Source organism: Podarcis pityusensis (genome assembly GCF_964106645.2).
Source record: "Podarcis pityusensis genome assembly, chromosome: 1".
In the NCBI taxonomy this organism is placed as follows: Eukaryota; Metazoa; Chordata; class Lepidosauria; order Squamata; family Lacertidae; genus Podarcis; species Podarcis pityusensis.
This window is the reverse complement of record NC_138028.1, coordinates 81,178,147-81,193,058: the sequence shown is the minus strand read 5'-3', so window position 1 is coordinate 81,193,058 and position 14,912 is coordinate 81,178,147.

Here is a 14,912-nt window from a genome sequence, read left to right as displayed (position 1 = left end):
CCTGTCCTTTCTTCTAACCTCACATGGCCCAAACCCTGCCATGCGGTGACCCAAGTGGTGTCACACACTAGATCCTCCTGGTTAGATCCTGTAAATCTTCTCTACCTCAGTTTTCCCCTTGTGGACATTATCATCACCATGCTTTATATTTATAATCAACAATATGGCAATATGGGGGAGGGAAGGTAAATGGCACTGTGGTAGACTTTATGGATGGTGTAGGTTGTGGACTGTCAAAAGGCCTTGTGCTTATTTGTACAGGAAGGTCTCTGCATTAGAGCTGTCAATTTGTGTTTGCACAGAACGCAGCAGATTGAGGAACTGGTCTCAACTGGGGCTACCAGGTGCTGCTGTTACCATAATAATTACTGTCTGATTAACTCTCTGATCAGAACAGCTTGTACCAGATCTATGCAGAGAATCCACATAGGGCTTTATAATGTAATGGATGAATCTTTGTTAATTTAAATTAGCCTGAAGAAGATGCCCTGTACAGATGACATAGCCGCATCAATGTTTACTTAGGAGTGTGTGATTGTGCCCTGCCCTCCCATGCATTCATGTGACCTTCTCAAAGAATGTATATGCACACAGGCAGTACTGATGGAGGAACCATGTTGCTATCTATCTATAGTCTGATCTTTCTAGATCATGTGGGAAATATTGACAGTCAGAGCAGCTCCCTGCTGCAAAACTTACATGTGTTTAAGATGTGTGGACTGGGCACTGAGGATTTGACAGAACAACTGGGGACAGGAAGTGTGATTACCCCTCTCCCACTCATGTGATTGTAACCGGGCTACTCAGAACACTCAAACAGGGCTAATGCAGCTGCAGAAGTGGGCCAGCATGCAACAGTCACAGCAGTGTAGCACTTTCAAGGGCTAAAAGCCCATGAGCAGGTTCATAGTGCAGTTCTGACTCCAAATGAAGTTGCTCCAGATGTCTAGAATATAGTCTTTGAATACAATATGTAATGAGACAAGTGGGGGAAATTATTCGCTTCCTGTTCCACTGAATAGCCATCTGGGTGCAGGGCAGAACAATGAAATGATACAATAAATAAATGTCACGACTGAGAGCCTAAACTGTGATCTGGGAAATCCCTGGTTCGAATCTCATCTCACCTATGCAATAATCAGCAATAGAGGGATAAAGATCGTGGCTTACCTTACAAGGGTGTTTCTTTTTTTTTTTATAAGATATTTATTAAAGTTTCAACATAATACAAAAATAAGCGAAAAAAGAAAGAAAAAAAGAGAAAAAAGAGAAAATGAAAGTACAAAATAAAAACAGTTAAAAAACAGATTAGTCTTTCCATATCTTAACTTTCATTTGCTTGTTTCCCCGACCTCCTCACACCTCCCTTTTTTGTATTCCAGTTCAAATTAGTTAATTCAGCAAATCCTTTCCCTCTTTAATTCTATCTTAATCTTTTATCTTAATATATTGTAACTTTAGATTATCACCTGTTAACAATCCACTTTTACATATTCCTTTATAACATTGCTGCTAAAAACCATTTAACTTCAATCCAACATCATTCTAACATTCATTAATTTTGCAGTATTTCTGTAGATAGTCTTTAAATTTCTTCCAATCTTCTTCCACCAACTCTTCTCCCTGGTCTCGGATTCTGCCCGTCATTTCCGCCAGTTCCATATAGTCCATCATCTTCATCTGCCATTCTTCCAGAGTGGGTAAATCTTGGGTCTTCCAGTACTTTGCAATAAGAATTCTTGCTGCTGTTGTAGCATACATAAAGAAAGTTCTGTCCTTCTTTAGCACCAATTGGCCGACTATGCCCAGGAGAAAGGCCTCTGGTTTCTTCAGGAAGGTATATTTAAATACCTTTTTCATTTCATTATAGATCATCTCCCAGAAAGCCTTAATCCTTGGGCACGTCCACCAAAGGTGAAAGAATGTACCTTCAGTTTCTTTACATTTCCAACATTTATTATCGGGCAAATGATAGATTTTTGCAAGCTTGACTGGTGTCATGTACCACCTGTATATCATTTTCATAATATTCTCTCTTAAGGCATTACATGCCGTAAACTTCATACCTGTGATCCATAACTGTTCCCAGTCAGCCATCATTATGTTATGTCCAACATCTTGTGCCCATTTAAACATAGCAGATTTCACCGTTTCATCCTGAGTATTCAATTTCAACAGCAAGTTATACATCTTTGACAAAGTCTTAGTTTTGGAATCTGTTTCCAAATCTGTTTAGTTCTGTTTCCAATTTTGATTTTTCCACCTGGAAGCCAATTTTCTTATCCAAATTATATGCCTCCATTATCTGATAATAATGAAGCCAATCTCACACTTTATTTTTTAGTTTTTCAAAACTCTGCAATTTCAATTTATCTCCATCTTGTTCCAAAATTTCCCAATATTTCGGCCATTTGGCCTCCATATTCAGCTTTTTGAAAGCTTTCGCTTCCATCGGTGACAACCACCTTGGGGTTTTATTTTCAAGTAGGTCCTTGTATCTTATCCAGACATTAAACAATGCTTTCCTGACAATATGATTTTTAAATGCTTTATGTGCTTTGACCTTGTCATACCACAAATATGCATGCCATCCAAATACATTATTAAAACCTTCTAAATCCAAAATGTCTGTGTTTTCAAGAAGTAGCCACTCTTTCAGCCAGCAAAAAGCTGCTGATTCATAATAAAGTTTAAGGTCTGGCAGGGCAAATCCACCTCTTTCCTTTGCGTCCGTTATTATTTTAAATTTTATTCTAGGCTTCTTGCCCTGCCAGACAAATCTAGAAATATCTCTCTGCCACTTCTTGAAACAATCCATTTTGTCCAAAACTTGCAATGTTTGAAACAAGAACAACATTCTAGGCAATACATTCATTTTTATCGCAGCAATACGGCCTAGTAGTGAAAGCTTCACATTTGACCAAATTTCTAAATCTTTTTTCACTTCAGTCCAGCATTTTTCGTAATTGTCTTTAAATAAGTTCCCATTTTTAGCTGTCATGTTAATCCCCAGGTATTTCACTTTCTTAACCACTGTTAAACCTGTCTCATTCTGAAACCTCTCTCTCTCAATCGCTGTTAAATTTTTCTCTAAAACCTTTGTTTTTAACTTATTCCGTTTAAATCCTGCAACCTGACCAAATTCTTGAATCAGTTCCAAAACTCTTTTGGTACTAGATTCTGGCTCCTGTAATGTCAATACTAAGTCATCTGCAAATGCTCTCAATTTGTACTGTTTAGCTCCGACTTGTATACCTTTAACCAACTGGTCCCTTCTAATCATATTCAACAGGACCTCCAGGACCGATATAAAAAGCAATGGGGAGATTCGGCAACCTTGTCGTGTCCCTTTCTTACAAGGGTGTTTCCATGATGGAACGTGGTATATTTAGAGGACATCTAGGTCAAATGGTGTATAAATGTTATTACAACTGCTGCATCATATAGGCACAGAGTAGCAGGCACTAGACATACTGTGGGTCAATATTTGGTTAAACAAATTGGCCTCAAGTAATAGGCTGAAATATTTAAATGTCCATGGGCTTCCAGTGGTGGTTGTTTGCGAGTGATTGAACTCCCGAGATGTGTATAAGAAATGAGCCATAGAGGCAGAAATAAACTGTGGCAGCTCCAATTCAGAAGAGAAACTATGTAGGGGTGGGAAATTCAATAACTTGAAGAGGTGGGTGTAGGGAAAAGCACAGAGGGTCATTAAACACCAAACCAAGAGTCAATTCAGAGTACCTTCTTATTATGGAAAGGCTCAGAAGCATACAAAAAGGAATGAATATCCATCACAGAGATGATGCCAAAGGCTGTGTTTGCACATCATGTTAAACCATAATTAATGTTTCACTGGAGTTTAATGCAAATTAGTCATGTGCTAATACACGATGCTCAGAAGTCCCCACTTCACTCCTGGACATGCTGTGCTGGGAACAATGGACCACAAGGCTTGGCTTGTTGTTATGTCTGAACCCAGACTCATGGTTTGTTTCCCCCCACAAACAAACAATGAGGGGTAAGTCAGAATAAATCTCAATTTATGACTTTTGGTTTGTTTGAAGAGAAACAAACTGCAAGCTTGGTTTTGGACTACATGACAAGCTAAGGCTTGCGTTTTGTTGCACCAAAGCATGGACATTTGAGAAGCATGCATCTGCCTAACATAGTCAGATGAAGATATAAGGGGCTCTTTGTGCTCAGTCGTATTCAGCTAGGAACATGTCTCCACATTGCCAAAGGTTATATATGCATTATCATGTGGGGCAATGTCCTTCTTCCTTCCAGAGTGTTGACTATGAAATATGTTGCAGCAACACTAACAAGAAAGTTTTTTTAAAAAATGGTTACCCATTTGTAATGTCCCTTTTAATGATGGAAGAGATGGCCAGCAATGGCTGCTGTTCTTTTCACCATGTGATGGAGGGGCAGCAAATGCAACAGAGGATGCACACTTTCCAAATCCCGCAATAACGTCACATGGGACAGGCAGACACTTACACATTTTTCTGGAGCCCTCCTCTATAGCACACTTAGCATCATGTGCGATCTAGCCCAAGTAACTGAATAAATCAGCCCTCCAGGACATGGATTCTTGAAACTTCATCACATCTCATCTCCCCAGTTAGAGAAGAAAATTATTCAAGCCTCAAGGCAAAACAAAGGCAGGCTGCTCAGTTGGAGATGCTTAGTGACTTGTTTATGCTACAGCTTACTGTGGCTCAGATCCACTCTGTTAAGGTCCTAGGGTTTGAACTGCCTGTGCATCTGACCATTTATTCCTTTGCAAAATAAGAAGCGGTGGCAGTATTTACATAGCAGTGGGCTGTTGTATGCCAGAAAAGAAGGTGTCCCCAGAGTTTGTCACCCATTCCGTTAGCACTCTGTTGTTTTTTGCTATGACAGAATAACACAGCCTTCCGCCTGAAATCTATTAATGCTGTGTCTTTGTTCTTGTTTTGCCTGTCAGCCTTATAGGAATTCCTTTAAAAACTTGGTATGGCATTCTAAAAATTCATGGAGAAATGCCCAGTTAGACAAATACTGCTGAATTGGGCAACTGCTTGAGAAACAACCAATCAGACGTAAAATCCAGTCCTCTAGTTTCTGTTTGTTGGCCACACTGCACTTCAGGTGTACTGTAGGACAGCCTCCTGTCCTGCAGAGACCCACACACTGGAAACCTTGTGTGAAAACTATACACCAACAAGGGAGCCTTCAAAGACCTGTAGGCCACTAGCCATCAAACTACGGCAAGGAGCACACAGGAGCCATGGCAGAGATTTTTCCTTCCTCCTCCCCATAGTCACTCCAAGGTGGCAACAGGGTCACAGCCAGGGCTGGCCCACCCACGAGACAAGGTGAGGTGGTTGCTTTAGGTGGCAGGATCCACAAGGGCAGCAGATCTAGCCTCCAAGGAATGCATTGCTCTCTACTGCTGCCGCAGTGGCCAGTGGTGAAGATTCATGCTCTGGCACCGGGGGTGGGTGGGTGGAGAGCAGGCGGTGGCAGGGCTGGCACGCGTCCCGTGGGCGTGGTGCACTGCCCGCAGCGGTGTGACACGCATCCTGGGGGCGGGGCGCCCAGCGTGGGGGGGGGGCAGTTGTGATGGCACCCCACCAGAATCGCGCTGCCAAGGGCGGTGTGCTCCCCCCGCACTCCTCTTCCTCTGCCAGTGGCAGTGGCAGCAACAGCTGTGGCACTCTCCTTGGAGGCCAGAACTGTCACCTCTTTGGCAGGTCCTGCCTTGCAGCCTTTTCGCCAATAGGAGCGCTTCTGGTCTCCTCCCACCCTTGTCCCTAACATAGATCTTTATTCCCCACCCCCCTTGTTCCTGATGTAGATCTTCACTCACACCTTCTTCCTTGGCAGGGGGCAGCAGCACCATTTAGTTCACCTCCAGTGCTAAAATGTCTTGAGCTGGCCCTAGGAACAATGAGCCTGCAAGTAGAATATACTGCAATCTATGCTTGCACACTCATAAAGGCTTTCAGTCAGTAGTGATACAGCTGCTACCACTATGGGAAGAGGGATCCCTCACTCTGAGGCGGCAGCAACCATATCTTCACTCGTTTCATGCTGGCAGCAGTGAGTGTTCTTTCTGCGGAGAAAATAGTCAGCCAGTTGCGGGCTGGGATGAGGAAGGGTGGGGAGAGCAGGGCACATCTGGCTGGCTTCCTGCTGAAACTGGATGTGCATCTTAGAAGGCAGAGTAGGGGTGGGGAACATCATGCACAGGAGCCAAATTCAGTCCTCTAGCCCTCTCTGTCAGGCCCACAAAACTCACCCCATTTCCCTTGATCACACCTCTGACTAGTTCTGCTTCATATCCCATATACTTTTTGCCGGGCTGGAATGTGGATTTAAAAGGTGGATAATGCCTCTTGCTTGTCCAGCTAGAGATTAGAGAGGGGTGTGTAAGTGTCTGTACAAATTACATAGGTAAAATCTGCATTTGTTGTTCCACCTGCTTTTGCCTCTGCCCATGCCCACCTCTAGACCCTTGGGAGGTGTCCAGTTGCACTGACCATGGATGATTATTCCAACCGCTGTGAGGAATGCCAACCTCACGGCCAATCCTCACCCACTGCCTGGCATCAGTGGACAATTTTAAGTGACTATATAATCACAGAAGTCTTTTTCCCACTGGAAACTCACCAGTCTGATTTTGGGCCAGAGTTAAGCACCGAATGGGTATGAGGATCAAGATCTATTTACTGGATTTTATCTATTTTGGGGAGTGGGGATTTACACATAATTTACCAGCCTTGAGTCTTCAGGGTAAGTCCAACAAAAAATCTGGGCAGATGAACAAATGCCCCCCCCCCCAATACAGATAAAATGCTTTTGCACTAATGCTTCTGGTTATAAGGAGTGAGATTTAAAAGGAAGTCCCAGCCCAGGAACTTGTCTGAACTTCTTATTCATATGTCTGAGCTCATGAAGCCAGAGCCTTTTTAAAAGAGGCAGACCAGGCACAGAGATGGCATAATGGAATCATTGAGATTGACGTAAATCTGAAGGCCTGTCTGGAATGTACACAAGAGAGGGGTTTTGTGTTTTGTTTTTTTTAAAAAAGCAAGTGTTTTTTTTTGGGGGGGGGAGTCTATCTTTAGTAAGTCATGGGACTGTGGAGAAAGGCATAGGATAAAAGGGGAGGAGAGGAAAGAGAGTTCGCTGTAATATATTTGCACTAAGAACTAAATAAGAAATTAGCCGAACCAATTAGCCTGAGCAGAAAATAGCTGTCCACAGAAAAAGCATAGTCAATAATGCAAATGTTCAAGAGAAAGGCTTTTCTCATAGCCAATGGGCTTTATGTTTTTTTAAAAGGCTGGGCCATAGCCAGCTAATAGCCTTCTTAAAGTAATCACTGATCTTGCTGATAAATGGAATGAAGCACAGAAAGCCTATGTGGATTTCACTTAGGCTATTGTTCCAGTGTCACATTAGAGAGACAACAAAGAGTTGCATGAATATCAAGGGGATAAGAGGTTGCTGCGTTCACTTTTAGCAAGAGGTAGATGAACAGGCTGCCATCAGCGATGTGGGGTGGCATCATTTGTGAGGAACCCACAAACCCCTCACCTTATCCAGGCAAACACAACTTGTGACCTACCAAATCATATCTCTGTGGGCCGTAAGCTGCTCTAGCTTAACTTTCCTCCGCATGTACAGCAAATGCATGGAGGAAAGAACAAGATCATTCCCACTACCTGCACCCTTGATGCCAACATGCCCACTGGTGATGGCCTCCAGGGGTTGCATGTTTGGAGTTAGTTTGGAGGGGGCCAATGCAAATGCAGATTTATGTGCACAGGGTTTTGCCACGTGAGCAGGGACCCTGGACTTGTGTGGAGGAGCCCTACACTCATACCCTAGAGCTGAACATGTGGCTGCTGGGGAAGGCGGCCAGCAGTAACATCAGTAGTGTGGGTGGGGCTGGCAGGCACAGTCTTGCTCCTTCCTTCATTCACCCACCCACCCATCCATTCTGCCTGTGTGTACCCATCTCAGTATTGGTGAGGTCCAGCTGCATGCCAGTAACCTAGGGCAGGCCTGAGCAACATGAAGAAGAAGAAGAGTTTGGATTTGATATCCTGCTTTATCACTACCCTAAGGAGTCTCAAAGCGGCTAACAATCTCATTTTCCCTTCCTCCCCCACAACAAACACTCTGTGAGGTGAGTGAGGCTGAGAAACTTCAGAGAAGTGGGACTAGCCCAAGGTCACCCAGCAGCTGCATGTGGAGGAGCGGGGACGCAAACCTGGTTCACCAGATTAAGAGTCCACTGCTCTTAAGCACTGCACCACACTGGAAACCTCCCAAGCGAAGTGCAGCTCACTTTCCATGCATGACCACTCACTAGTGGCTTATTATCCTTCTTCTGTTTTTTGCTACCTGCCTGGTATTACCAAAATGAGTCCATGGCAGGAGTTGTCAAGTACCTGGCAGATCTACAGTTGATGTGGCTAGTCAGCTGCATTCGGTTTGGTGAATCAAGAGTAGGGTGGCCACTTACGTGTCACCAAAAAAGCGGGCACAAAAGGACACCAATTTGCATAGCATTTACATATCCTGATATGCATAGATATAACTGATAGGATTTAAATAGAAACACAGTATATCTCAGAATGGTGGTGAGGACTGTGATTAGGCACTGGTGTGTTTGCTCAGTCTGCTGGGTACTCGCTGCTCATGGCCAATGTGAAGGCTTTGGCTTTTCTTTCTTGTGGATCCTTATCTTCAAACCACACTTGGACCTGACAGCCATTCCAACAGAGGGCTCTCCTCTGACAGCCCTTCAAAGAGAGAGCTGTTCTTTGTAAAATGGCAGAACGTAGAGCTGACAGCCCAGGAGAAACAGGCGCTCAAGTTGAACGACCATGTGTGCCTGAGCTCACAACTCTGAGCTGTTTTGCGAGGAATCTAAACAGGCAAAGCAGATGTGCACTGATGTATCAGCTGTAGGCTGATTCAGACGCTGAGCTGTAGGGCCCTTTCCCATCCAGTAAGGTGCAATCTCTCCCCAAGCGGAAAACGACAGGGCAGATTGGCATTTCTAGACTGATGACGCAGATTTGTTGTTTTCTGCTTTGGGAGAGCTGTGCCAGAACAGTGGGCTGGGTTTTTCCATGGGGGCACAGATGTGTATTCTCTGCAATGTAATCAGGTGTGGGGGTGCAGGTATGGTATAGCTTTGGGGATGGCCGAGTACCCACTGAGCAGTGATAACTGGTAATGAGAGGATTAACGGTTATTAAATGGTAATGACTCTGCAGTTGAGCAATAATGGAAAAACGAGACACTTCAGAGAGCTTTAATAATCCGTTATTACTCAAAGGCTGCAGATCACTGGGCTGAGCTGACCAGCAACGTGTCTCCCAGGCAATGAATGTGTAAGGAGGTGGAATGTGTAAGGAGGTGGTTGCGAGGCACCTCATTAAGGGAGTGCTTTGCACCAAGCCTGAGGTTCACCTCCCACCAGTGAACTTCAGTGCTGCCACACTTGTTTCTCTGCCAAAGGTCCATTCAGAAAACCTCTAAAGAGTCATAAAACCAAGATTTGCAGAATATCCGCCTATGGAGGAGCACTCCAAAACAACAGCCTTGTAAATTAAGAGCTTTCTGTTAACTCTGTCGCTGGCAATTTCCTCCCAGTAGCTCCCACTTGAGAGACTTTCTTGTTAATCCCCAGCAAGGGCTGCTTTCCCACCCATTCTAGGGAAAATGGCTCAAATTCAGTCCAGAGAATATGACCCTTTGCGCAATGTTGGGTGTCAAAGCAGGGCATCCCATTAGGAACATGAGGTTGAAATCTATGCAGACGTTTTGGTCCATGTAACCATCTGGGAACAACTAGCCTTGTCAGGTCTTGGATGTGACCATTACACAGTAAAATTCAGTGAGTTTTGCTATGTTACAACCTAAAAAAAAAGTAACATAAAGCCGATGTTGTTCTATGCAAAGCCTTTCTCTTGAACATTTGCATTATTGACTACTCTTCTTCTACTGAGATTAATGGTTTGACTAATTTCTTATTTAGTCAATAATGTAAATATTCATAAGATCACATTTACTCCCTACCCCTCTTCTTTTGTTGTATACGTTTCTCTATTCCACGATTTACTAGAGAAAGGGAAAAGTTTTTTTTTTTAACATGTAAAATGCTCTGCTAATGTAATAAGCATAATTTAAGGGTCCTGCCTTAGATGGGGAACTGGTGCCCTCCAGATGTTAAGAACATAAGGAGAGCTTGCTGGATCAGGCCAATGGCCCATCTAGTCCAGCATCCTGTCCTCACAGTCAATGACCAGATGCCAGTGTGAAGCCTGCAAGCTGGACATGAGTGCAACAGCACTCTGCCCACCTGCAATTCCCAGCAACTGTTGCTAAACTACAACTCCCATCAGCCTCTGCTTTCATGGCTTGCACTTGCCATTTCAGGCAATACAAGGCCCATATGCACCTCCTATAGCAGGGTTGAGAAAACTACCTCCCTCTCAGATATCATTGAAGCCAAACCCTCATTGGCCCAATGATCAGGGTTAATGGGAGTTGCAGTCTGACAACATCTGGAAGGTAACAGCTTCTGCATCCCTGCTCAAAGGTAGTTTCAGTAGCCCTTTTCTTCCCAAGGGCTATGCGCCTAGCCTACTTGCACTGACCCAATGAGAAACCAATGTGCTGGAGTCCCACCCACCCCAAGTGTGATAACATGGAGTGGTAGGGCAGAATCACAACAGGCATAACATTTAAAAAAAAAAAAAAAACACCAATGCAAGTTTAAAAGTTATTAGAGACTTGGAGGAAATTGTGCTATCTTGCCAGAAGAGGGAGGAAGAAGCTAGAGCTCCCCCCACAACCCAAAAAACCCTTATTGAAAAGGAAGAATGAAAGGTGCAGCCTGTTTTTTCCTCAGCAATTTTGAAAATTGATTTTATAATACAATAATTGCATATAGATAAAAACTGTAGAGTAATACAAATTAGTGAAAGAATAAAGCATAAGAGAAAACCAATAGTGCAATATGGAATCATGAAAATAATTGTCACATAACTAAGTGCAGCAATACATTAAATAAATAATTTTGATGCATCTGGGTGTACAACTAAGGAGACATTACAAGGCTACAATCGGTGAAACCACAGGGACCCATCAACAGAAGGAAGAGGATAATCATGGACTGCCCTATTTGTGAAACCAAGTGGCATAAAACTTTCCAGCTTTACATTGCCCCCTGGCTGCCCTGAATTTAGAAGAAATCTTTTCCAGTTGCATGAACTGTCCCACCAATTGCCCTAAGAGAATGCTTACCAAAACTTCCCAGTCATGGCATGGGCTGCGACTAGCAGATAAGAAACTAATTCTGTGGTAGTGATGGCTAGGGCTTCGGTTGCAAAAAGGTTTCATTGGGCCAATCGAGGGATGGGGTGAACTCGATGGTTTGGTTAGTAATGAAATATATTTTCTGAAAGATTCAAGAATCCTTTTACTTGTAGTAACCATACAGTCCCATCACATGTGTTTGTATGAACCAACTGCCTGACATCCCAGGGCATTCAGGAGAGGAGACCAAGGCCACAAAAGAGAGGGGTCTTGGGGTTAAATACCAGTGGTGGATTAATTTCAAAAACATATCCCTAGTGTGTGCCAATGGAGATTCCATACATCTATTAACACTGCTTTCAGTGATGCAAGCTGAGCTGCAAATTGTTCTTTAAGATATACTCAGAGTCGCAAAGTGATTTCATGCTCTTTATTCAGCTCATAGTGGTGAGGAGGAATGAATGAAAGCCCCCTCAAAGTATCTGCTTTATATACATTATTTACACAATGGGCTGCACATGATTGGCTAATTCCGGAATTCTACTGTAAGCCAATCAGGTTGTGGATTCACTTCTATCTGGAGCATGATTGGGTGGTTCCTGCCAACCAATCATACTGCTGCATTGTTCTAGGACCAATCAGACTGCTGCATTTTGGATCCTATTCAACTCAGTACATAACAATTTCCATCTGTAATCTCTACCAGTCTAGAAAGGATGAGTGCCATCTTGTCTCCTTCCTCACTCTCCTTTCCCACTTTTTCTCTGTGTCTATCTCTTGGCTTAGAAAACAAAGTAAGGTTGCCCATTTTTGTCTTAAAAGCAGGCACTGTAACCTGTTCAATATTTCTACGGGAGAGAATGCTCATTGAGCAGAAGTCTCAGGCGCCAATGGAGCCAATGCTTCAGGGAGCCGTCTTGTCTCAAGCCAGGCTATGTCTTTCAATACATCCTGTTTTCTAGGACCCAACAACTGACTGCACCGTCTTGCTGGCTATGCCTTGGGAGCAGAGCTTTACTATTGAAGAAGTAGCTGAGCTGAGCTCTAATGTGTGGAGAGGAAGGTGAAAGTGAAGAGGTCGAGCCCTGTTTCCAATTCTTATGCCATTTTGTATACTATTCATAGTCATTTTCTTCTTTGGTGATCGCTTCTAGCCAAATAAGATTGTCTTCCATGAACATGGTCTTAACAGTGTGTATACTATTCTATATGCTATTTATGAATTGAGTCTTTGCAGTGCACTTAGAATCCCTTCTGAATTTCATTTTGAATTGAATATCGACCTGCCTGAACCCTCCCATTGAAAACACTTCCTGGGTCCTTGAATGGTAAATCATATATTCTCAGCAACAAACCTTTTGCATTTTGAAAGTAGGGAAATGAAATATCCCTGCAAAGAAAGAAGGAAGCAATCTGGGTTTTATTTTGCACAACAAATAAAGTAGCAGAGAATTTTATGCATTACAACTGATTATCTGGAAAGGTCAAGAGAGCTTGTGATTTCTAAAGTACTTGTACATGATTGATAATGTTCTGCTCCACAGCTAGGATATCACCTTGTCCTCTTCAGAAGATTAGTCTGGAAGTCTGTGTGAAAGATTTTCAATCAGCAAAACAACGGTCAAGATTTCCACCCACCCTCCAATACCTATTTCATCTTTACAGCAAATATTTCTTCTAGTACAGGGTTTGATAATGATGCAAATACTGGAGAGAAGCAGGAAACCCAAGAGGAAAGAATGAACCTGCATTGATTTGGACTGTGAGCTGAAGTCCACAGAAGGGAATGAAAAAGCTCCCATTGACTTCAGTGAGCTTTGATTCAGTTTCCTAGAGAGAATGAAGCAGCAGGAGGCCTTCACAAAGGTTCTACGCAATCAATGAAAGCAAGAGGTTCAGCACACCAGGAGACGAGCTAAACACAAATAAGGCAAGGAAGCAAGTGGAAACTGCATCTCTCCAGGCACCTGTTTCCCATTCTCCCTACCTCTCTGCTATTGCTTATTTGATCTTATGCATGCATTAGGTTAGATATCCTTTCCCCAAGAAACTATTCCCACAGGTGCTTTATGTGGAATTCCCTTGCTGTTTACTAGAGATTTACAGGAAAAGCATTAGGTAAGAGACCTGTGGCCCTGTCTCTTCTGCCTCACCGACTAGAGCATATTTTCTCTGAAAACTCATCTACTACATGCCTGCGTCCGCTGTGCTTTGTTTGATACTGTCATTTTATTCTGATATTGTGCATTGTATCCAACCAAGTTATACTCTGAGTCATGCTCATTAACATCACTGGGGCTACTCTGAGCAGGATTAGCATTAGAATAATAGAATTGTAGAGTTGGAAGGGACCCCGAGGGTCATCTAGTCTTTTCCTTGCAGTGCGGGAATCTCAGCTAAAGCATCCAGGATGGATGGCCATCCAACCTGTGCTTTAAAACCTCCAGTGAATGAGTGTCCACTACCTTTCCAAGGGAGTAGACACAACCCTGTCATTTTTGCTACTGTTAGTCACTTAACAGTGTTGAATGTGTGGGATGCATTTTCTATAAGTATATAAGTATAATGCATGAATACTTCTCTGGAAAAGCCTCCATTCTAGAGCATCTACACATTATTATATCAAATAATGTGTTCAAAAACTGTCTCCAGAAGTGCACCACTTTTCATGCTCTAAAGCAGAGCTAGAAGTCCACGGTGCACAGTTCTATGCAACATCCTTGAAAAGCACTGGGCACAGGCACCTCTGCTGTATATCAGTCAGTCAGTCAGTCAGTCAGTCAATCAATCACACATTGCTCCTCCACTGCCTACCATCTCCATCTGGAAAAATCTTATCATCTCAGCTCCAAGAGTGGGACTGGGGAATTTTCCTTCCTCTGGGGATGGGATTAGTGAAATGAGGCAACAGCCCATCTCCAGCATTTGGGGGCGTCCAGTTCCTCCTTGTCACTGTCAATAACAGGATTCTAAATCTGTCTCTCAGATTTGGGGGGTGGGAGGATTTGCGTCAGTGGGTGACTTTTATAGCTGAAGGAGAAGGAAGGGGGAGACTCCTGGAATGCGAAACAGCTGCTGCTTGAGTCACAGATAGAGAAGGTTTCCTTTCTGGCAGGCCAGGGGGATTTGCAGTCAATGTTGCCTGGGGCATGAAGAGGAGAGAGGTGGGGGGAAACTCCATCCAGGTCTTCGCCTTGCTTGTACATTCCCATTAGCTCTCTGTGGGAGGGAGGGATGCTTTGCCAACCTCACAGCTGGTGAGAAAGAGCTACTTTCCTTCTCTGTACCACTTTCCCAATCTCCATCTCTCTTCATGCATCCCCTGCTCCACCAACTCACCCCTTTATTTATATTCATATACATCTTCTCCCCTATCTTCCATCTTGCTATCTCCTCTTCTGTCATAAGGGCATAAGTTGTCTTTTCCCTGTAAACAGTTAGCATCTTGTGTCCCAGTGTCGCTGCAGGAGGGAGACTGCCATTTTTGTGGCATCTCCGTGTCCACCCACATGGAGTTGCAGGAGAATCCATAAGACCCATGAAATTGAGCTCGATCTGCCAAAGGATTTGCAGGCAGAGGA